This window comes from Salvelinus sp. IW2-2015, unplaced genomic scaffold (assembly GCF_002910315.2).
Source record: "Salvelinus sp. IW2-2015 unplaced genomic scaffold, ASM291031v2 Un_scaffold2656, whole genome shotgun sequence".
Lineage (NCBI taxonomy): Eukaryota > Metazoa > Chordata > Actinopteri > Salmoniformes > Salmonidae > Salvelinus > Salvelinus sp. IW2-2015.
In genome coordinates this window covers 54,882-72,413 of record NW_019943963.1, presented here as the reverse complement: position 1 = coordinate 72,413, position 17,532 = coordinate 54,882, and the positions used below count along the sequence as shown (strand labels likewise).

The 17,532-nt window shown below is 41.3% G+C and overlaps 1 protein-coding gene across 3 annotated transcripts in view; it reads left to right on the top strand.

Annotated features, from left to right (window-relative positions):
- The first annotated feature begins 514 nt into the window (after nucleotides 1–514).
- The window catches only part of LOC139025433 (collagen alpha-1(XVI) chain-like), a 46,553-nt gene continuing 29,535 nt past the window's right edge, over nucleotides 515–17,532 (top strand). The window contains exon 1 of one of the 3 annotated variants that reach the window (XM_070440559.1): nucleotides 515–721. The gene's annotated coding sequence lies outside the window, so the exon portion shown is untranslated. Of the gene's footprint in view, nucleotides 877–17,532 lie in introns of all 3 variants that reach the window. The other 2 variants (XM_070440558.1, XM_070440557.1) reach the window with 2 other exon arrangements.

Sequence of the window (17,532 nt, the reverse complement as noted above, 5' to 3'; positions counted from 1 at the left end):
AACCAGTCATGGTTGCAGCTGGACTCATCTGTCAATCATTCAAATTATTAAATTGAAGATTAATGATGAAGATGATGATGATGATATAATGTATCACTTTTTACTTAAAGCAATAACAGAACACAAATACCTGCATGTTTTGCAGATAAAATTGTTAACATTGTATATAAATTGTGTTTATAAAACAGTTGTATCTACGCCACATTATTTTGAGTGAATAGACAGAGTAGCTTTAGGCCTGACTATAGCAATGACGTCGCCTTATCTTGTGACGAACAGTCGACCACGGCGGCAGAACGTGAGTAGTTTACAGAGATGAATCAAATGAACCCGACTTGTGAGAGACGAAGAGAGCTGTACTGACTTGTATCACGGGTGACCTGGCTGAGTGTAAAGTAGGGGTTAAAGGAAATAGGCAGGGGAGGGAGAGAGGGGTATGCTCGCGGCTCATTTTCCAATGCTGGACCAGGTGATGTCACTACTCGTTCTAACTGGAGGAAGTCCCAGAGAAAACGAGACGAGGGGGGAGAGCGAGAGAGAGAGAGAGAGAGCGCGAGAGAGAGAGAGAGAGAGAGAGAGAGAGAGAGAGAGAGAGAGAGAGAGAGAGAGAATTGAATTGAGAAAGAGAGAGAGAATAAACTTTTTCGAACATCAGCCAGCAGAAAGAGGGGAGGGGAAAGAAGTTGGACATCACTCTGGCAGTAACTTTTTCTTTCCCCTGGTAAGAAGGCTCCAGCAGAAAAAGTATTGAAGGGAGAGAACAGTGTGGATTACAACGGGACAGCAGCAAAGTTTTTTTGACCTGCCTCGGCAGCATATAGGCTCCTGTAGATTTTGGATGAATGTTGTCGTAACTGCAGAGATCTAACAATAGCTGTAAGTATGGATAACAGTTTTTTATCGATTGCAGTTGCGCTGAAGCAAGTCATTTTTGTCAATAGCGCATGTCTCACCAAGGCTACTCATAGCTCTTTAACGATAGGCCTACAATGCATGTATTGTTGTCTGGTCTGCATTTCATATCTGCTTTCTACTGTTCAAGCATATGGCCTGGGGACTGGCTGTAGCTATATATAATTAACCATAGGCTACTAAACGTTGAGGTGTTTAGAAACTAAACTATTTAACAATTTAATTTAATTGCCTTTACACTCTAGCTTTGTAGGTGATTGTGTAACGAACAACTTTCTGACAGCAATTAGGCTACAAGCAACTTCACATGTTATGACTGAAGTGGTTAACCAAGTGGGTAGCCGAATAAACTCAACTCCACGATTTACCATGGAGTTGAGCGGCGACTAGTGTGGGCGAACTGAAGCTTTTTATGTAAATCTATTGATTTCAGCACTCAAAGAATATTCTTTAAAAAAACGTAATTTTATGTGACGTTGAGTGCTCCAGTCCGCCCACACTAGTCGCCCCTCAACTCCATCATAAATCGTGGAGTTGAGTTTAGTCGGCTACCAAGTGGGACTGTTGGCGCAAGCAATATTCAATATACAGTAGCCTTACAATATGAGGGGAAAGCAAAACTGAATGTAGCTAATTGTGTAGTGGCAGCTTAATCCACGGATAGATTTGGTTGAAAAGTGAATGTGTGTAACTGCGCATAGGTCACAGCTGGCTTTCTCGTTACGTCTAGTTTCACATGGTGGCTGCCCTTGTTTTATGCCCAAAGGATAATAAATATATCTGCATTCAGAGACGTGTCGTTTTGGCACGGCAAACTTTGATGAAACATGATAGCATACTACAGATACAGTATCTTAATTTGAGCCATTTTATTACAGCAGGAAAATAATCCTGCAGCAACAGGAAATTTGAATTATTATGTGGATTGTGATTCATGGACATTTTTGTAGGGGTTGATATTTTTTTTTTAGGGACAATCACATCTGAAATGTCAAAGTGGAAAGTGCTCATGCAACAGGTTGATCAAATTAAGATTTTACGTTATTATGTTTACCAATCGCATATGGGTAACCAATTCTATGCAGCTCAACCAAAGCGCTGAGCAAATCTTTACAGGGATGGAAGGGATTTCTATAATGTCCACTATGCTTTTTCTACTGCCTTGAAGCACCTGATTATCTGTTGCTTCTAGAATTAACTCACATTGGAAGCTTGCCAGGTGTCAACATAAGAGCCTATATAGTTCTCTCATGACCCCATATTCCAACGTGGTCTCAGAGCATTTCGTATTATACTAACCCTATTATTCTGTACATAAATTATATGTTTCATTTTGTATGATATGTGTTCATTTGTGGATATCCATCATGCATTTCGTATGATATGCTATGAATTGCAATTTGTACAATATGTTCCGAATTGCAATTCATACAATATGTTATGAATTTGCAAAATGTATGACATGTTACAAATTCCAATTTGTTGTGGCTAACATTAGCTGGGTGGCTAATGCTAAGATTAGCTAGCTGGCAAACTTTAGCCCTAGGGTTTAGGTTTAGTTCTTCAGGTCATGTTTAAGGTTAGGAGTTAGGTTAAAGGGTTAGGGCAAGGGTTAGCTAAAATGGTTTAGGTTAGGGGAAAGGTTGGCTAAAAGGGTTAAGTTTAGGGAAAGGGTTAGCTAACATGCTAAATAGTTGCAAAGTAGCTCAAAAGTAATAAGTAGTTGCAAAGTTGCTAATTAGCTAAAATTATAAAGTTGTCCATGATGTGATTCGAACACACAACCTTTGGGTTGCTAGATGTTCGGGTTATATCCTTTAGATTTTGCCTTAAGTAGCCTTCTATTTTATGTAACCATACTAATGCATACTAATTTGAGTGGCCCCGATTTACGTTTACTATGTTAAGTATAGTCTATGGTATTATTCCCGTCCTGCATTGGTTGGCTGTAGTGCTTTGGCATTTTCAAATAGCAACGGTTTAGTCAAGCCTCAAACCCTTCCCTTGAGCTTGAACAATGCAATGGAAAACATGTGTAAATGTGATGTCAGCCGACCTAAAAGAGTACTTTTTACACATGAGTTGAAAATTAGAGACAGACCATGAGTTCTAGCAAAAATCTGGCGTATTCTGCAGGCCTAGAAGTAGAGGAGTGACGGTAGGCCCATGTGGTAGACTTCAATTACAGCAACCATTTTTACACGCACACACACATTTTCTACTTTTATTACATTTTTTGTTGTTGTAGTTTTACCCCTTTTTCTCACCAATTGGTTGTTACAATCTTGTCCCATCGCTGCAACTCCCGAACAGACTCGGGAGAGGCGAAGGTTGAGAGCCATGCGTCCTCCGAAACACGACCCTGCCAAACCGCACTACGTCTTGACACACTGCTTGCTTAACCTGGAAGCCAGTCGCACCATTGTGTCAGAGGAAACACCGTACAACTGGCGACCGTGTTCGCGTGCAAACCCTCCCCTAACCCGGATAACGCTGGGCCAATTGTGTGCCACCTCATGGGTCTCCCTGTCGCGGCCGGCTGCGACACGGCCCGGGATCGAACCCGGATCTGTAGTGACGGATCAAGCACTGCAATGCAGTGCCTTAGACTGCTACGCCTCTCGGGAGGCCTAGAAATAGGTTAAATGACCAGAAAATATCCCGTGGCCCATTATATTAGGCTATGTGTATTAGAGGTCGACCGATTAATCGGAATGGCCGATTAATCGGGGCCGATTTCAAGTTTTCATAACAATCGGAAATCGGTATTTTTGGGCGCCGATTTGCCGATTTTATATATATWTTTTTTTTACACCTTTATTTAATCTTTATTTAACTAGGCAAGTCAGTTAAGAACACATTCTTATTTTCAATGACGGCCTAGGAGGCAGAACGACAGATTTTTAACCTTGCTCGGGGGATCCAATCTTGCAACCTTACAGTTAACTAGTCCAATGCTCTAACACCTGATTACATTGCACTCCARGAGGAGCCTGCCTGTTAGCGAATGCAGTAAGCTAAGGTAAGTTGCTAGCTAGCATTAAACTAGAGAGAGTAAACAGTGTTGCAGGGAACTGGTTGTATTGGTGTTGAACCAACATTGTTTGCAGGGAACTAGTTGTATTGGTGTTGAACCAACAGTGTTGCAGGGAACTGGTTGTATTGGTGTTGAACCACAGATGTTGCAGGGAACTGGTTTGTATTGGTGTTGAACCAACAGTGTTGCAGGGAACTGGTTGTATTGGTGTTGAACACCAGTGTTGGCAGGGAACTGGTTGTATGGTGTTGACCAACGTGTTGCAGGGAACTGGTTGTATGTGTTGAACAACAGTGTTGCAGGAACTAGTTGTATTGGTGTTGAACCAACAGTGTTGCAGGGAACTGGTTGTATTGGTGTTGAACCAACAGTGTTGCAGGGAACTGGTTGTATTGGTGTTGAACCAACAGTGTTGCAGGGAACTGGTTGTATTGGTGTAGAACCAACAGTGTTGCAGGGAACTGGTTTATATGTGTTGAACCAACAGTGTTGGCAGGAACTGGTTTGTAGTGGTGTTGAACCAACAGTGTTGTAGGGAACTGGTTGTATTGGTGTTGAACAACAGTGTTGCAGGGAACTGGTTGTATTGGTGTAGAACCAACAGTGTTGCAGGGAACTGGTTATATTGGTGTTGAACCAACAGTGTTGCAGGGAACTGGTTATATTGGTGTTGAACCAACAGTGTTGCAGGGAACTGGTTGTAGTGGTGTTGAACCAACAGTGTTGCAGGGAACTGGTTGTGTGGTGTTGAACCAACAGTGTTGCAGGGAACTGGTATATATTGGTGTTGACACAACAGTGTTGCAGGGAACTGGTTGTAGTGGTGTTGAACCAACAGTGTGCAGGGACTGGTTGTAGTGGTGTTGAACCAACAGTGTTGCAGGGAACTGGTTGTATTGTGTTGAACCAACAGTGTTGCAGGGATCTGCTTGTATTGGTGTAGAACCACCGTGTTGCAGGGAACTGGTTGTAGTGGTGTTGAACCAACAGTGTTGCAGGAACTGGTTTATTGATGTTGAACCAACAGTGTTGCAGGGAACTAGTTGTATTGGTGTAGAACCAACAGTGTTTGCAGGGAACTGGTTGTAGTGGTGTTGAACCAACAGTGTTGCAGGGAACTGGTTGTAGTGGTGTTGAACCAACAGTGTTGCAGGAACTAATTGTATTGGTGTTGACCAACAGTGTTGCGGGACCTAATTGTATTGGTGTTGACCAACAGTGTTGCAGAACTAATTGTATTGGTTTTGACCAACAGTGTTGCAGGTTTGAATCCCACATCCAGCCAAAATGAGCTACATATTCATAGAAACTGTCCTGGGGGGCCTCCCGATGGCGCAGCGGTCTAAGGCACTGCATCACGGTGCTTGAGGCATCACTACAGGCACCACTTGAGCGTGGTTTGGCGGGTCATGTTTCAGAGGACGCATGACACGACCTTCACTTCCGGCGACCCGTTGGGAGTCGCAGCGATGAGACTAGATCGAAATTGGAACGCAATTAGATTCGCAAACAATTGTTGGAGAAAAGTGGGTAAAATAGAACAACTAAAAACAAATATTAAAAAACTGTCCTGATGATCATAATAGCTAAGATCTGATGTGTTAAAGATGAGGTTGAAAGTGATTAGGTACAGTATATGTATATTAATTAGCTAATGACGGCCAGTTTTATATGGGAGAAATGTCACTCAATGTAGTCTGATGATCCTCATTATAGTGTCCATCTGGACCTGACCAGCTGTGGATATTGGACATTGACACACACACAACCACACACACAACACACACACACACAACACACACACACACACACACACACACACACACACACACACACACACAACACACACACACACCACACACACACACAACACACCAGACACTCAAGCACACTCAAGCACACTCAAGCACAAACTCATAAAAAATAAACCTGCATAAACAAACGCTATACACGCATGCATGAAAGTACAAAGAACAGACCCAGAAGAAATGCCAAAGGCAAAAACACACAAACAACTTAGTGTACATCTGGGGAGTATTTCACTAGAGACACGACAGCGTTATAGCCAACCACCAGCGCCAGATGGTCACATGTGGCCTGAACAACAGCACACACACACAAACACACACACTTGTGCCTTTTCTAACACATCAACTACATTGCCCTTTAGGCTCAGCTGGAGAAGATCAGTTATAATGATTGTGAAAGTGTAGCTTGTCCCCTGCACAGACACACAGACAGCCTCAGTAACGATTACTTACACAACATACACACACATACCACATGTTTCCAGGTACAGCAAACCCCTGAAGACAGACAGAAACACAGACTGGGAGTCTTTACCCACCTATCCAGGACAAGGAATTACCCACAAACCCCTGGGTCTAGTATGACCCTGTTTAGAATTCCAATCTGTCTCAATTTAGACTACCTACATCTCAAAAGACACCCTAGTGTTCCCCATACAGTGCACTAGTCTTGACCAGAACCCTAGGTGGGGTCATTTAGGAGAAGAGTCTGAGTCCTCCAGAGAAGAACTAACTAGCTGCAAAGCGATGAAGAAACATAATATATGTCTATTCCTGATCATTTAGGCCAACTTGAGACCGTCCAACCGTGCATAACTCAAACTTTTGTCAGACATAAAGCATTGATGTCAACGGGATAGCCTATTTAGGATAGATCTATTCATAAAAATGAAAAGTATGAACACATCCCAAGTTGCTCACATCAACACCATCATCCCAGACACCCTGGACCCACTCCAATTGGTTTACCGCCCCAACGATCCACAGATCTCTTTCTTTCTTCTCTCAGAGTATGTTCTAACAGCTGGCTATAACAGATAAAGGCTGTATTAGCTGTTCAGGAGGGACTGGCTCTCTGTCTGTGGAAGAAACACAGGACAACAGGAGAGGAGGGGAAAAAGACAGCTTTGAAAGTCACCTAAGACACGCTCAGAAAGACTGTTGGACAGACACACCACACAACACACGACCGGTGAGTGTCAAACTTAACCATTGAGTAACATTTAATATAATATTACGATATAAATTTGTGTGTAATAACATCAATACAGGTGCTGTATAATGATGTTGTACTGTTTGTATAGGATGTGTGTGACAAAGTGCATTAGTGTGTGTCTGTGTCGATGCGCCTGCTGTGTGTAAACTGCAGCTACTCTTGGAAGGTCTTCGGTCACATGCCCACCTCACTGAGTGACAGCCCAAACACAGGACTTATCCCTCTCAGACACTGAGGAGTGGACTTGGTGCTGTGCTATGAAAACAACCACAAATCCATTCTGTAGGGTCAGGTCCCTAAAGGCTAAGACCAACACATACATACACACACACACACTGCCTCCCCAACACACACACACACACACACACTTGTACCTCATTCAACCCAGTCTGTGATTAATAGGCTAAGCATTCTTGTGTTTCAGACCTGTTGCAACATGAGACATGGAATGAAGGCAGACAGAGTAACTAAATATAATGTATGTCCTTAGGCGACAGTAGTCCCTCACATATTCACTGACCGAGGTTAAGCCAAGATTGGATCAAATTAAAATGGAGACAGTATTCAAAGATGAGTCATTTAGTAAACAGTGACAAGTCGTTACTATATCTCCTCTGGGCTGCGTTCAAAAAGTGAAGTTATCATGAGTGTTCATAATGAGAAGCCAAAGCAGAAGGAACATTGCCTTACAGTTACAGTTCCCGTTTAAAGAGATTGAACGGTACTTTGACAACTATTTTTTAACCTCCCACTTTGGGCTGGATGTGTCAATGTGCAGTTCATACATGCATAATCTATGAGCAGATTTACTGGGCAACGCCATTTTCGCTACATTTCCCCCCACGTGCGCAAGCCCTAGTAATTTGAGTGACTGCTAGCAAAAGCCTGCCCACCGTTATCCATGAGGTGCAGTGCGGGTCCAACGGCTCAATGGACACAGCAGAGAGAGAGAGAGCAATGACTTGATGCACATTTCTGCACATATGTGACATAGTACACAATTTTCGGGGACCACTTTCGCCTCTCAAGCACTACTTTCGACTGGCTGATATTATACAAACGTTTGACAGTGCATCTTTAATAGTTCTATCATGTAGCTATTGGGTCAGGGAAATGCTCTGTAAATATCACGTTCTGTCTTAAATTGCACTTTGAAGTGCAAGGATACTGGGAACAAGTTAGTTTTGAGAATTTTGCAGCCTTTCGCATAGTCTAACAAACATAGACATGTCTGCGGGTCCCAACAGAGATCATTGCAGCACAGTTGGCATTTTTCATACTGCTGTTGAATTGTTGTTCAGACAGTCAACTTTGGGATAAAAAACATTTTTGGTGTCCAGCAAATGATCTGCTTTGTATGCTTTAGCCTATTGCGATTAAAGGGACATCTTTGTTGCATTATTCACACACTCTCAGAATTCGCTACTTCAAGTTAAGTAGCCTACCTTTTCTCTCCTAGTTAGGTGTGTGAGGTCAAGTGCGCCTAGTAAAGGTCGACCGATTATGATTTTTCAACGCCTATACCGATACCGATTATTGGAGGACGATTTTTGAAAATTTTATTTGTAATGATGACAATTACAACAATACTGAATGAACACTTACTTTAACTTAATATAATACATAAATAAAAATAAATTTAGCCTCAAATAAATAATGAAACATGTTCAATTTGGTTTAAATAATGAAAAACAAAGTGTTGGAGAAGAAAGTAAAAGTGCAATATGTGCCATGTAAGAAAGCTAACGTTTAAGTTCCTTGCTCAGAACATGAGAACATATGAAAGCTGGTGGTTCCTTTAAACATGAGTCTTCAATATTCCCAGGTAAGAAGTTTTAGGTTGTAGTTATTATAGGAATTATAGGACTATTTCTCTCTATATGATTTGTATTTCATATACCTTTGACTATTGGATGTTCTTATAGGCACTTTAGTATTGCCAGTGTAACAGTATAGCTTTTATCCCTCTCCTCGCCGCTACCTGGGCTCGAACCAGGAACACATCGACAACAGCCACCCTCGAAGCAGCGTTACCCATGCAGAGCAAGGGGAACAACTACTCCAAGTCAAATCAAATCAAATTTTATTAGTCACATACACATGGTTAGCAGATGTTAATGCGAGTGTAGCGAAATGCTTGTGCTTCTAGTTCCGACAATGCAGTAATAACCAACAAGTAATCTAACCTAACAATTCCACAACTACTACCTTATACACACACACAAGTGTAAAGGGATAAAGAATATGTACATAAAGATATATGAATGAGTGGTGGTACAGAACGGCATGGCAAGATGCAGTAGATGGTATAGAGTACGGTATATACATATGAGATGAGTACTGTAGGGTATGTAAACATAAAGTGGCATAGTTTAAAGTGGCTAGTGGTACATGTATTACATAAGATGGCAAGATGAGTAGATGATATAGAGTACAGTATATACCTATGAGATGGGTAATGTAGGGTATGTAAACATTATATTAAGTGGCATTGTTTAAACTTCTTGGAACTACAGGGGTGCTGTTCCGCATTAGCATATTTGGGTCTCCAAATTAAACTGCCTCGTGCTAAATTCTTGATCGTACAATATGCATATTATTGTTATTATTGATAGAAAACACCTTCTAGTTTCTATAGAAGTTGGAATTTTGTCTCTGAGTGGTACAGAACAATATCTACAGCACTTTTCATGACAGGGTTCAGATTTCAGAAATTTTTACCCCTGATCTGGGGTCTGTTTTTAAGGCGACAGTGAATGCTATGAAGAAACCGACACTGCCTACGTTTCCTCTGGGTGTCTGTACGTCATCACGTTTTGAATGAAATCTATTGCACAATCCCAGCCATTATAAAACCACAAAATGTTTAGGGACCGCCCTTTCTCGTCGTGCGCCTGAAGCGTGAAGGCCATCGGACTTGCCTCGTTCCAAATCGTTGTCTAACCAGCAATATTTCTCCGGTCATGTTTTAGTCGTTATAGTTTGTTAAAAACATCATAATGTAGTTAATTTGAAACCGTTTTATAGCAATTTAAATCCGTTTAGTGCGATTTTGAGGAATTTCTTTTTGTTGTGCACTCTGAAAGTTTGGACACGTTTTGGGGTCCCGTTCGATCGTTAGTGGATATTCGAAGGACAGAGGACATCTATCGACCAAAAGACGTTTATAACATAGAAAGGATACATTGCCCAAGAATCTGATGGAAGAACAGCTCAAAGTAAGCAATATTTAATATGATAAATCGTGTTTCTGTCGAAATATTTTAAACGCATATTTCGCCATTTTGTTTGGTATAGCTTCACTTGGCGAACCTGTATTGAAAAGTAAGGATAATTTTAAAAATGTAAATCAGCGGTTGCATTAAGAACTAATTTGTCTTTCGATTCCTGTCAACCCTGTATTTTTTAGTCAAGTATATGATTAGCTTTCAATTAAACTAGATCACTCTGATAGATGACGTCAGACATATTGAGGCTTGATTTCCTAGTATTTTTATTGTGTAACCACGGTTTTGTATGGCTAAATATGCACCTTTTCGAACAAACTGTATATGTATATTGTAAAATGATGTTACAGGAGTGTCATCGGAAGAATTCTGAGAAGGTTAGTGAAAAATTAATATATTTTGGCGGTGATTACGTTATAGCGCTCTTTGGCTGGAATCGATGCTCTGGTAACGTTTGCACATGTGGTATGCCTAAACTTATCGATTTATTGTGTTTTCGCTGAAAAACGTTAGAAAATCTGAAATATGGTCTGAAATCACAAGAACTGGGTCTTTCCATTGCTATGCTTTGTCTATTTTTATGAAATGTTTATGATGAGTAAATTGGTCATACACGTTGCTCTATCTAGTAATTCTAGTCGATTTGTGATGGTCGGTGCAATTGTAAACTGTGATTTCTACCTGAAATATGCACTTTTTTCTAACAAAAACTATCCTATACCATGAATATGTATCAGACTGTCATCTGAAGAGGTTTTTTCTTGGTTAGTGGATATCAATATCTTAGTTGAGCCGAATTGGTGATAGCACCTGAAGGAGTAAGAAACTGATGGAGTTAGAATAGTGGTGTATTTTGCTACACGTGTTTAGCTAATAGATTTACATATTTTTCTTCCCTGTAAAACATTTTAAAAATCTGAAATGGTGGCTTTATTCACAAGATCTGTATCTTTCATCTGGTGTCTTGGACTTGTGATTTAATGATATTTAGATGCTACTTATCTACTTGTGAAGCTATGCTAGCTATGCTAATCAGTGTGTGGGGGGATGGGGTGGCTTCCGGACCGGGGTAGAGGCTCGTTAGAGGTTAAAGTGGCTAGTGGTACATTTTTACATAATTTCCATCAATTCCCATTTTTAAAAGTGGCTGGAGTTGAGTCAGTATGTTGGCAGCGGCCGCTAAATGTTAGTGGTGGGCTGTTTACAGTCTGATGGCCTTGAGATAGAAGCTGTTTTTCAGTCTCTCGGTCCCTGCTTTGATGCACCTGTACTGACGCTCGCCTTCTGGATGATAGCGGGGTGAACAGGCAGTGGCTTGGGTGGTTGTTTGTCCTTGATGATCTTTATGGCCTTCCTGTGAAACAATCGGGTGGTGTAGGTGTCCTGGAGGGCAGGTAGTTTGCCCCCGGTGGTGCGTTCTGCAGACCTCACTCCCTCTGGAGAGCCTTAACGGTTGTGGGCGGAGCAGTTGCCGTACCAGGCGGTGATCAGCCCGACAGGATGCTCTCGATTGGTGCATCTGTAGAAGTTTGTGAGTGCTTTTGGTGACAAGCCGAATTTCTTCAGCCTCCTGAGGTTGAAGAGGCCCCCGCTGCTGCGATTAAGTCTCAGAGCGAGTGACGTTTGGAAACGCTATTAGTGTGCACCCCGCCGCTAACTAGCTAGCCATTTCAACATCGGTTACACCAGCCTAATCTCTCGGGAGTTGATAGGCTTGAAGTCATAAAAGTGCAATGCTTGAGGCATTGCGAAGAGCTGCTGGCAAAATGCACGAAAGTGCTGTTTGAATTAATGCTTAACGAGCCTGCTGGTGCCTACCATCGCTCAGTCAGACTGCTCTATCAAATCATAAGACTTAATTATAACATAATAACACACAGAAATACGAGCCTTTGGTCATTAATATGGTCAAATCCGGAAACTATCATTTCGAAAACAAAACGTTTATTATTTCAGTGAAATACGGAACGTCGTTCGGTATTTTATCTAAACGGGTGGCATCCTAAGTCTAAATATTCCTGTTACATTGCACAACCTTCAATTTGTCATATTACGTAAAATTCTGGCAATTAGTTCGCAAAGAGCGCCGGCTGCACGGTAGGCAGAGAGGAACAGCACTGATTCCGCCCGTGGCGGCCCACAGTGGTCTGGACTCGCCGCAACCCCGGATCGGGCTATGCTACGATACGCTGCCTCCCCTACCGGTACGCCAGCTGACCCCGACTCCTGCGCTGCAATCGCAACCAAGCGAGAGCTAGCCTTCCCAAAGCCGAAGCTGATTGAAATCCGACCGTGGAAGCGTTCATCCAGGGCGCCCACTGTGCTTACCCGATTGCTGCAATGCAGAGATGACACATTACCTGGTTATATCCTAACCTGGATTTATTTATAGCTAAATATGCAGGTTTAAAAATATATACTTGTGTATTGGATTTTAAGAAAGGCATTGATGTTATGTTAAGTACACATTGGAGAAATGACAGTCATTGATTGATTGTTTTTTATAGAGATAAGTTTTAATGCTAGCTAGCAACTTACCTTAGCTTACTGCATTCGCTAACAAGGCAGGCTCCTCATGGAGTGCAATGTAATCAGGTGTTAGAGCATTGGACTAGTTAACTGTAAGGTTGCAAGATTGGATCCCCCGAGCAGGTTAAAAATCTGTGTTCTGCCTCCTAGGCCGTCATTGAATAAGAAAATTGTTCTTAACTGACTTGCCTAGTTAAATAAAGATTAAATAAAGGTGTAAAAAAAAATATATATAAAATCGGCAAATCGTGCGCCCAAAAATACCGATTTCCGATTGTATGAAAAACTTGAATCGGCCCCGATTAATCGGCCATTCCGATTAATCGGTCGACCTCTAATACAACTAGCCTAATATAATGGGCCCACGGGATATTTTTCTGGTCATTTAACCTATTTCTAGGCCTCCCGAGAGGCGTAGCAGTCTAAGGCACTGCATTGCAGTGCTTGATCCGTCCACTACAACAGATCCGGGTTCGATCCGGCCGTGTCGCGGCCGCTGCGACACGGCCCGGGATCGAACCCGGATCTGTAGTGACGGATCAAGCACTGCAATGCAGTGCCTTAGACTGCTACGCCTCTCGGGAGGCCTAGAAATAGGTTAATGACCAGAAAATATCCCGTGGCCCAATTATTAGGCTATGTGTATTAGAGTCGACCGATTAATCGGAATGGCCGATTAATCGGGGCCGATTTCAAGTTTTCATAACAATCGGAAATCGGTATTTTTGGGCGCCGATTTGCCGATTTTATATATATTTTTTTTTTACACCTTTATTTAATCTTTATTTAACTAGGCAAGTCAGTTAAGACACATTTTATTTTCAATGACGGCCTAGGAGGCAGAACGACAGATTTTTAACCTTGCTCGGGGAATCCAATCTTGCAACCTTACAGTTAACTAGTCCAATGCTCTAACACTGATTACATTGCACTCCATGAGGAGCCTGCCTGTTAGCGAATGCAGTAAGCTAAGGTAAGTTGCTAGCTAGCATTAAACTTATCTTATAAAAAAACAATCAATCAATGACTGTCATTTCTCCAATGTGTACTTAACCATAAACATCAATGCCTTTCTTAAAATCAATCACCAAGTATATATTTTTAAACCTGCATATTTAGCTAAAATAAATCCAGGTTAGCAGGCAATATTAACCAGGTGAAATTGTGTCATTTTCTCTGCGTTCATTGCACGCAGAGTCAGGGTATATGCAACAGTTTGGGCCGCCTGGCTCTTTGCGAACTAATTTGCCAGAATTTTACGTAATTATGACAACATTGAAGGTTGTGCAATGTAACAGGAATATTTAGACTTAGGGATGCCACCCGTTAGATAAAATACCGAACGGTTCGTATTTCACTGAAATAATAAACGTTTTGTTTTCGAAATGATAGTTTCCGGATTTGACCAATTTAATGACCAAAGGCTCGTATTTCTGTGTGTTATTATGTTATAATTAAGTCTATGATTTGATAGAGCAGTCTGACTGAGCGATGGTAGGCACCAGCAGGCTCGTAAGCATTAATTCAAACAGCACTTTCGTGCATTTTGCCAGCAGCTCTTCGCAATGCCTCAAGCATTGCACTGTTTATGACTTCAAGCCTATCAACTCCCGAGATTAGGCTGGTGTAACCGATGTGAAATGGCTAGCTAGTTAGCGGGGTGCACACTAATAGCGTTTCAAACGTCACTCGCTCTGAACTTAATCGCAGCAGCGCCTCTTCAACCTCAGGAGGCTGAAGAAATTCGGCTTGTCCACAAAAGCACTCACAAACTTCTACAGATGCACAATCGAGAGCATCCTGTCGGGCTGTATCACCGCCTGGTACGGCAACTGCTCCGCCCACACCGTAAGGCTCTCCAGAGGGTAGTGAGGTCTGCAGAACGCACCACCGGGGCAAACTACCTGCCCTCCAGGACACCTACACCACCCGATGTCACAGGAAGGCCATAAAGATCATCAAGGACAAAACCACCCAAGCCACTGCCTGTTCACCCCGCTATCATCCAGAAGGCGAGGTCAGTACAGGTGCATCAAAGCAGGGACCGAGAGACTGAAAAAACAGCTTCTATCTCAAGGCCATCAGACTGTTAAACAGCCACCACTAACATTTAGCGGCCGCTGCCAACATACTGACTCAACTCCAGCCACTTTAAAAATGGGAATTGATGGAAATTATGTAAAAATGTACCACTAGCCACTTTAACCTCTAACGAGCCTCTACCCCGGGTCCGGGAGCACCCCCCATCCCCCACACACTGATTAGCATAGCTAGCATAGCTTCACAAGTAGATAGTGCATCTAAATATCATTAAATCACAAGTCCAAGACACCAGATGAAAGATACAGATCTTGTGAAATAAAGCCACCATTTCAGATTTTTAAAATGTTTTTACAGGGAAGACAAAATATGTAAATCTATTAGCTAAACACGTTAGCAAAATACACCACTATTCTAACTCCATCAGTTTCTTACTCCTTCAGGTGCTATCACCAATTCGGCTCAACTAAGATATTGATATCCCTAACCAAGAAAAAACCTCTTCAGATGACAGTCTGATAACATATTCATGGTATAGGATAAGTTTTTGTTAGAAAAAAGTGCATATTTCAGGTAGAAATCACAGTTTACAATTGCACCGACCATCACAAATCGACTAGAATTACTAGATAGAGCAACGTGTATGACCAATTTACTCATCATAAAAACATTTCATAAAAATAGACAAAGCATAGCAATGGAAAGACCCAGTTCTTGTGATTTCAGACCATATTTCAGATTTCTAAGCGTTTTTCAGCGAAAACACAATAAATCGATAAGTTAGCATACCACATGTGCAAACGTTACCAGAGCATCGATTCCAGCCAAGGAGCGCTATAACGTAATCACGCCAAAATATATTAATTTTTTCACTAACCTTCTCAGAATTCTTCCGATGACACTCCTGTAACATCATTTTAACATATACATATAAAGTTTGTTCGAAAAGGTGCATATTTAGCCATAACAAACCGTGGTTACACAATAAAAATACTAGGAAATCAAGCCTCAATATGTCTGACGTCATCTATCAGAGTGATCTAGTTTAATTGAAAGCTAATCATATACTTGACTAAAAAATACAGGTTGACAGGATCGAAAGACAAATTAGTTCTTAATGCAACCGCTGATTTACATTTTTAAAATTATCCTCTTTTTCAATACAGGGTTCGCCAAGTGAAGCTATACCAAACAAAATGGCGAAATATGCGTTTAAATAATTTCGACAAAAAACACGATTTATCATATTAAATATTGCTTACTTTGAGCTGTTCTTCCATCAGATTCTTGGCAATGTATCCTTTCTATGTTATAAACGTCTTTTGGTCGATAGATGTCCTCTGTCCTTCGAAATATCCACTAACGATCGAACGGGACCCCCAAAACGTGTCCAAACTTTAGAGTGCACAACAAAGAAATTCCTCAAAAATGCACTAAACGGATATAAATTGCTATTAAAACGGTTCAAATTAACTACATTATGATGGTTTTTAAACACTATACGACTGAAAACATGACCGGAGAAATATTGCTGGTTAGACAACGATTTGGAACGAGGCAAGTCCGATGGCCTTCACGCTTCAGGCGCACGACGAGAAAGGGCGGTCCCTAAAATTTTGTGGTTTTATAATGGCTGGGATTGTGGCAATAGATTTCATTCAAAACGTGATGACGTACAGACACCCAGAGGAAGACGTAGGCAGTGTCGGTTTCTTCATAGCATTCACTGTCGCCTTAAAAACAGACCCCAGATCAGGGGTAAAAATTTTCTGAAATCTGAACCCTGTCATGAAAAGTGCTGTAGATATTGTTCTGTACCACTCAGAGACAAAATTCCAACTTCTATAGAAACTAGAAGGTGTTTTCTATCCAATAATAACAATAATATGCATATTGTACGATCAAGAATTTAGGCACGAGGCAGTTTAATTTGGAGACCCAAATATGCTAATGCGGAACAGCACCCCTGTAGTTCCAAGAAGTTAAACAATGCCACTTAAAATATAATGTTTACATACCCTACATTACCCATCTCATAGGTATATACTGTACTCTATATCATCTACCTGCATCTTGCCATCTTATGTAATACATGTACCACTAGCCACTTTAAACTATGCCACTTTTATGTTTACATACCCTACAGTACTCATCTCATATGTATCTACCTACTCTTATACCATCTAACTGCATCTTGCCATGCCGTTCTGTACCACCACTCATTCTATATCTTTATGTACATATTCTTTATCCCTTTACACTTGTGTGTGTGTATAAGGTAGTAGTTGTTGGAATTGTTAGGTTAGATTACTTGTTGGTTATTACTGCATTGTCGGAACTAGAAGCACAAGCATTTCGCTACACTCGCATTAACATCTGCTTAACCATGTGTATGTGACTAATAAAATTTGATTTGATTTGACTTGGAGTAGTTGTTCCCCTTGCTTGCATGGTAACGCTGCTTCCGAGGGTGGCTGTTGTCGATTGTGTTCCTGGTTCGAGCCCAGGTAGCGGCGAGGAGAGGGATAAAAGCTATACTGTTACACTGGCAATACTAAAGTGCCTATAAGAACATCCAATAGTCAAAGGTATATGAAATACAAATCAATATAGAGAGAAATATGAGTCGCTATAATTCCCTATAATAACTACAACCTAAAACTTCTTACTGGGAATATTGAAACTCATGTTAAAAGGAACCCACAGCTTCATATGTTTCTCCAATGTTTCTGAGCAAGGAACTTAAACGTTGCTTTTCTTACA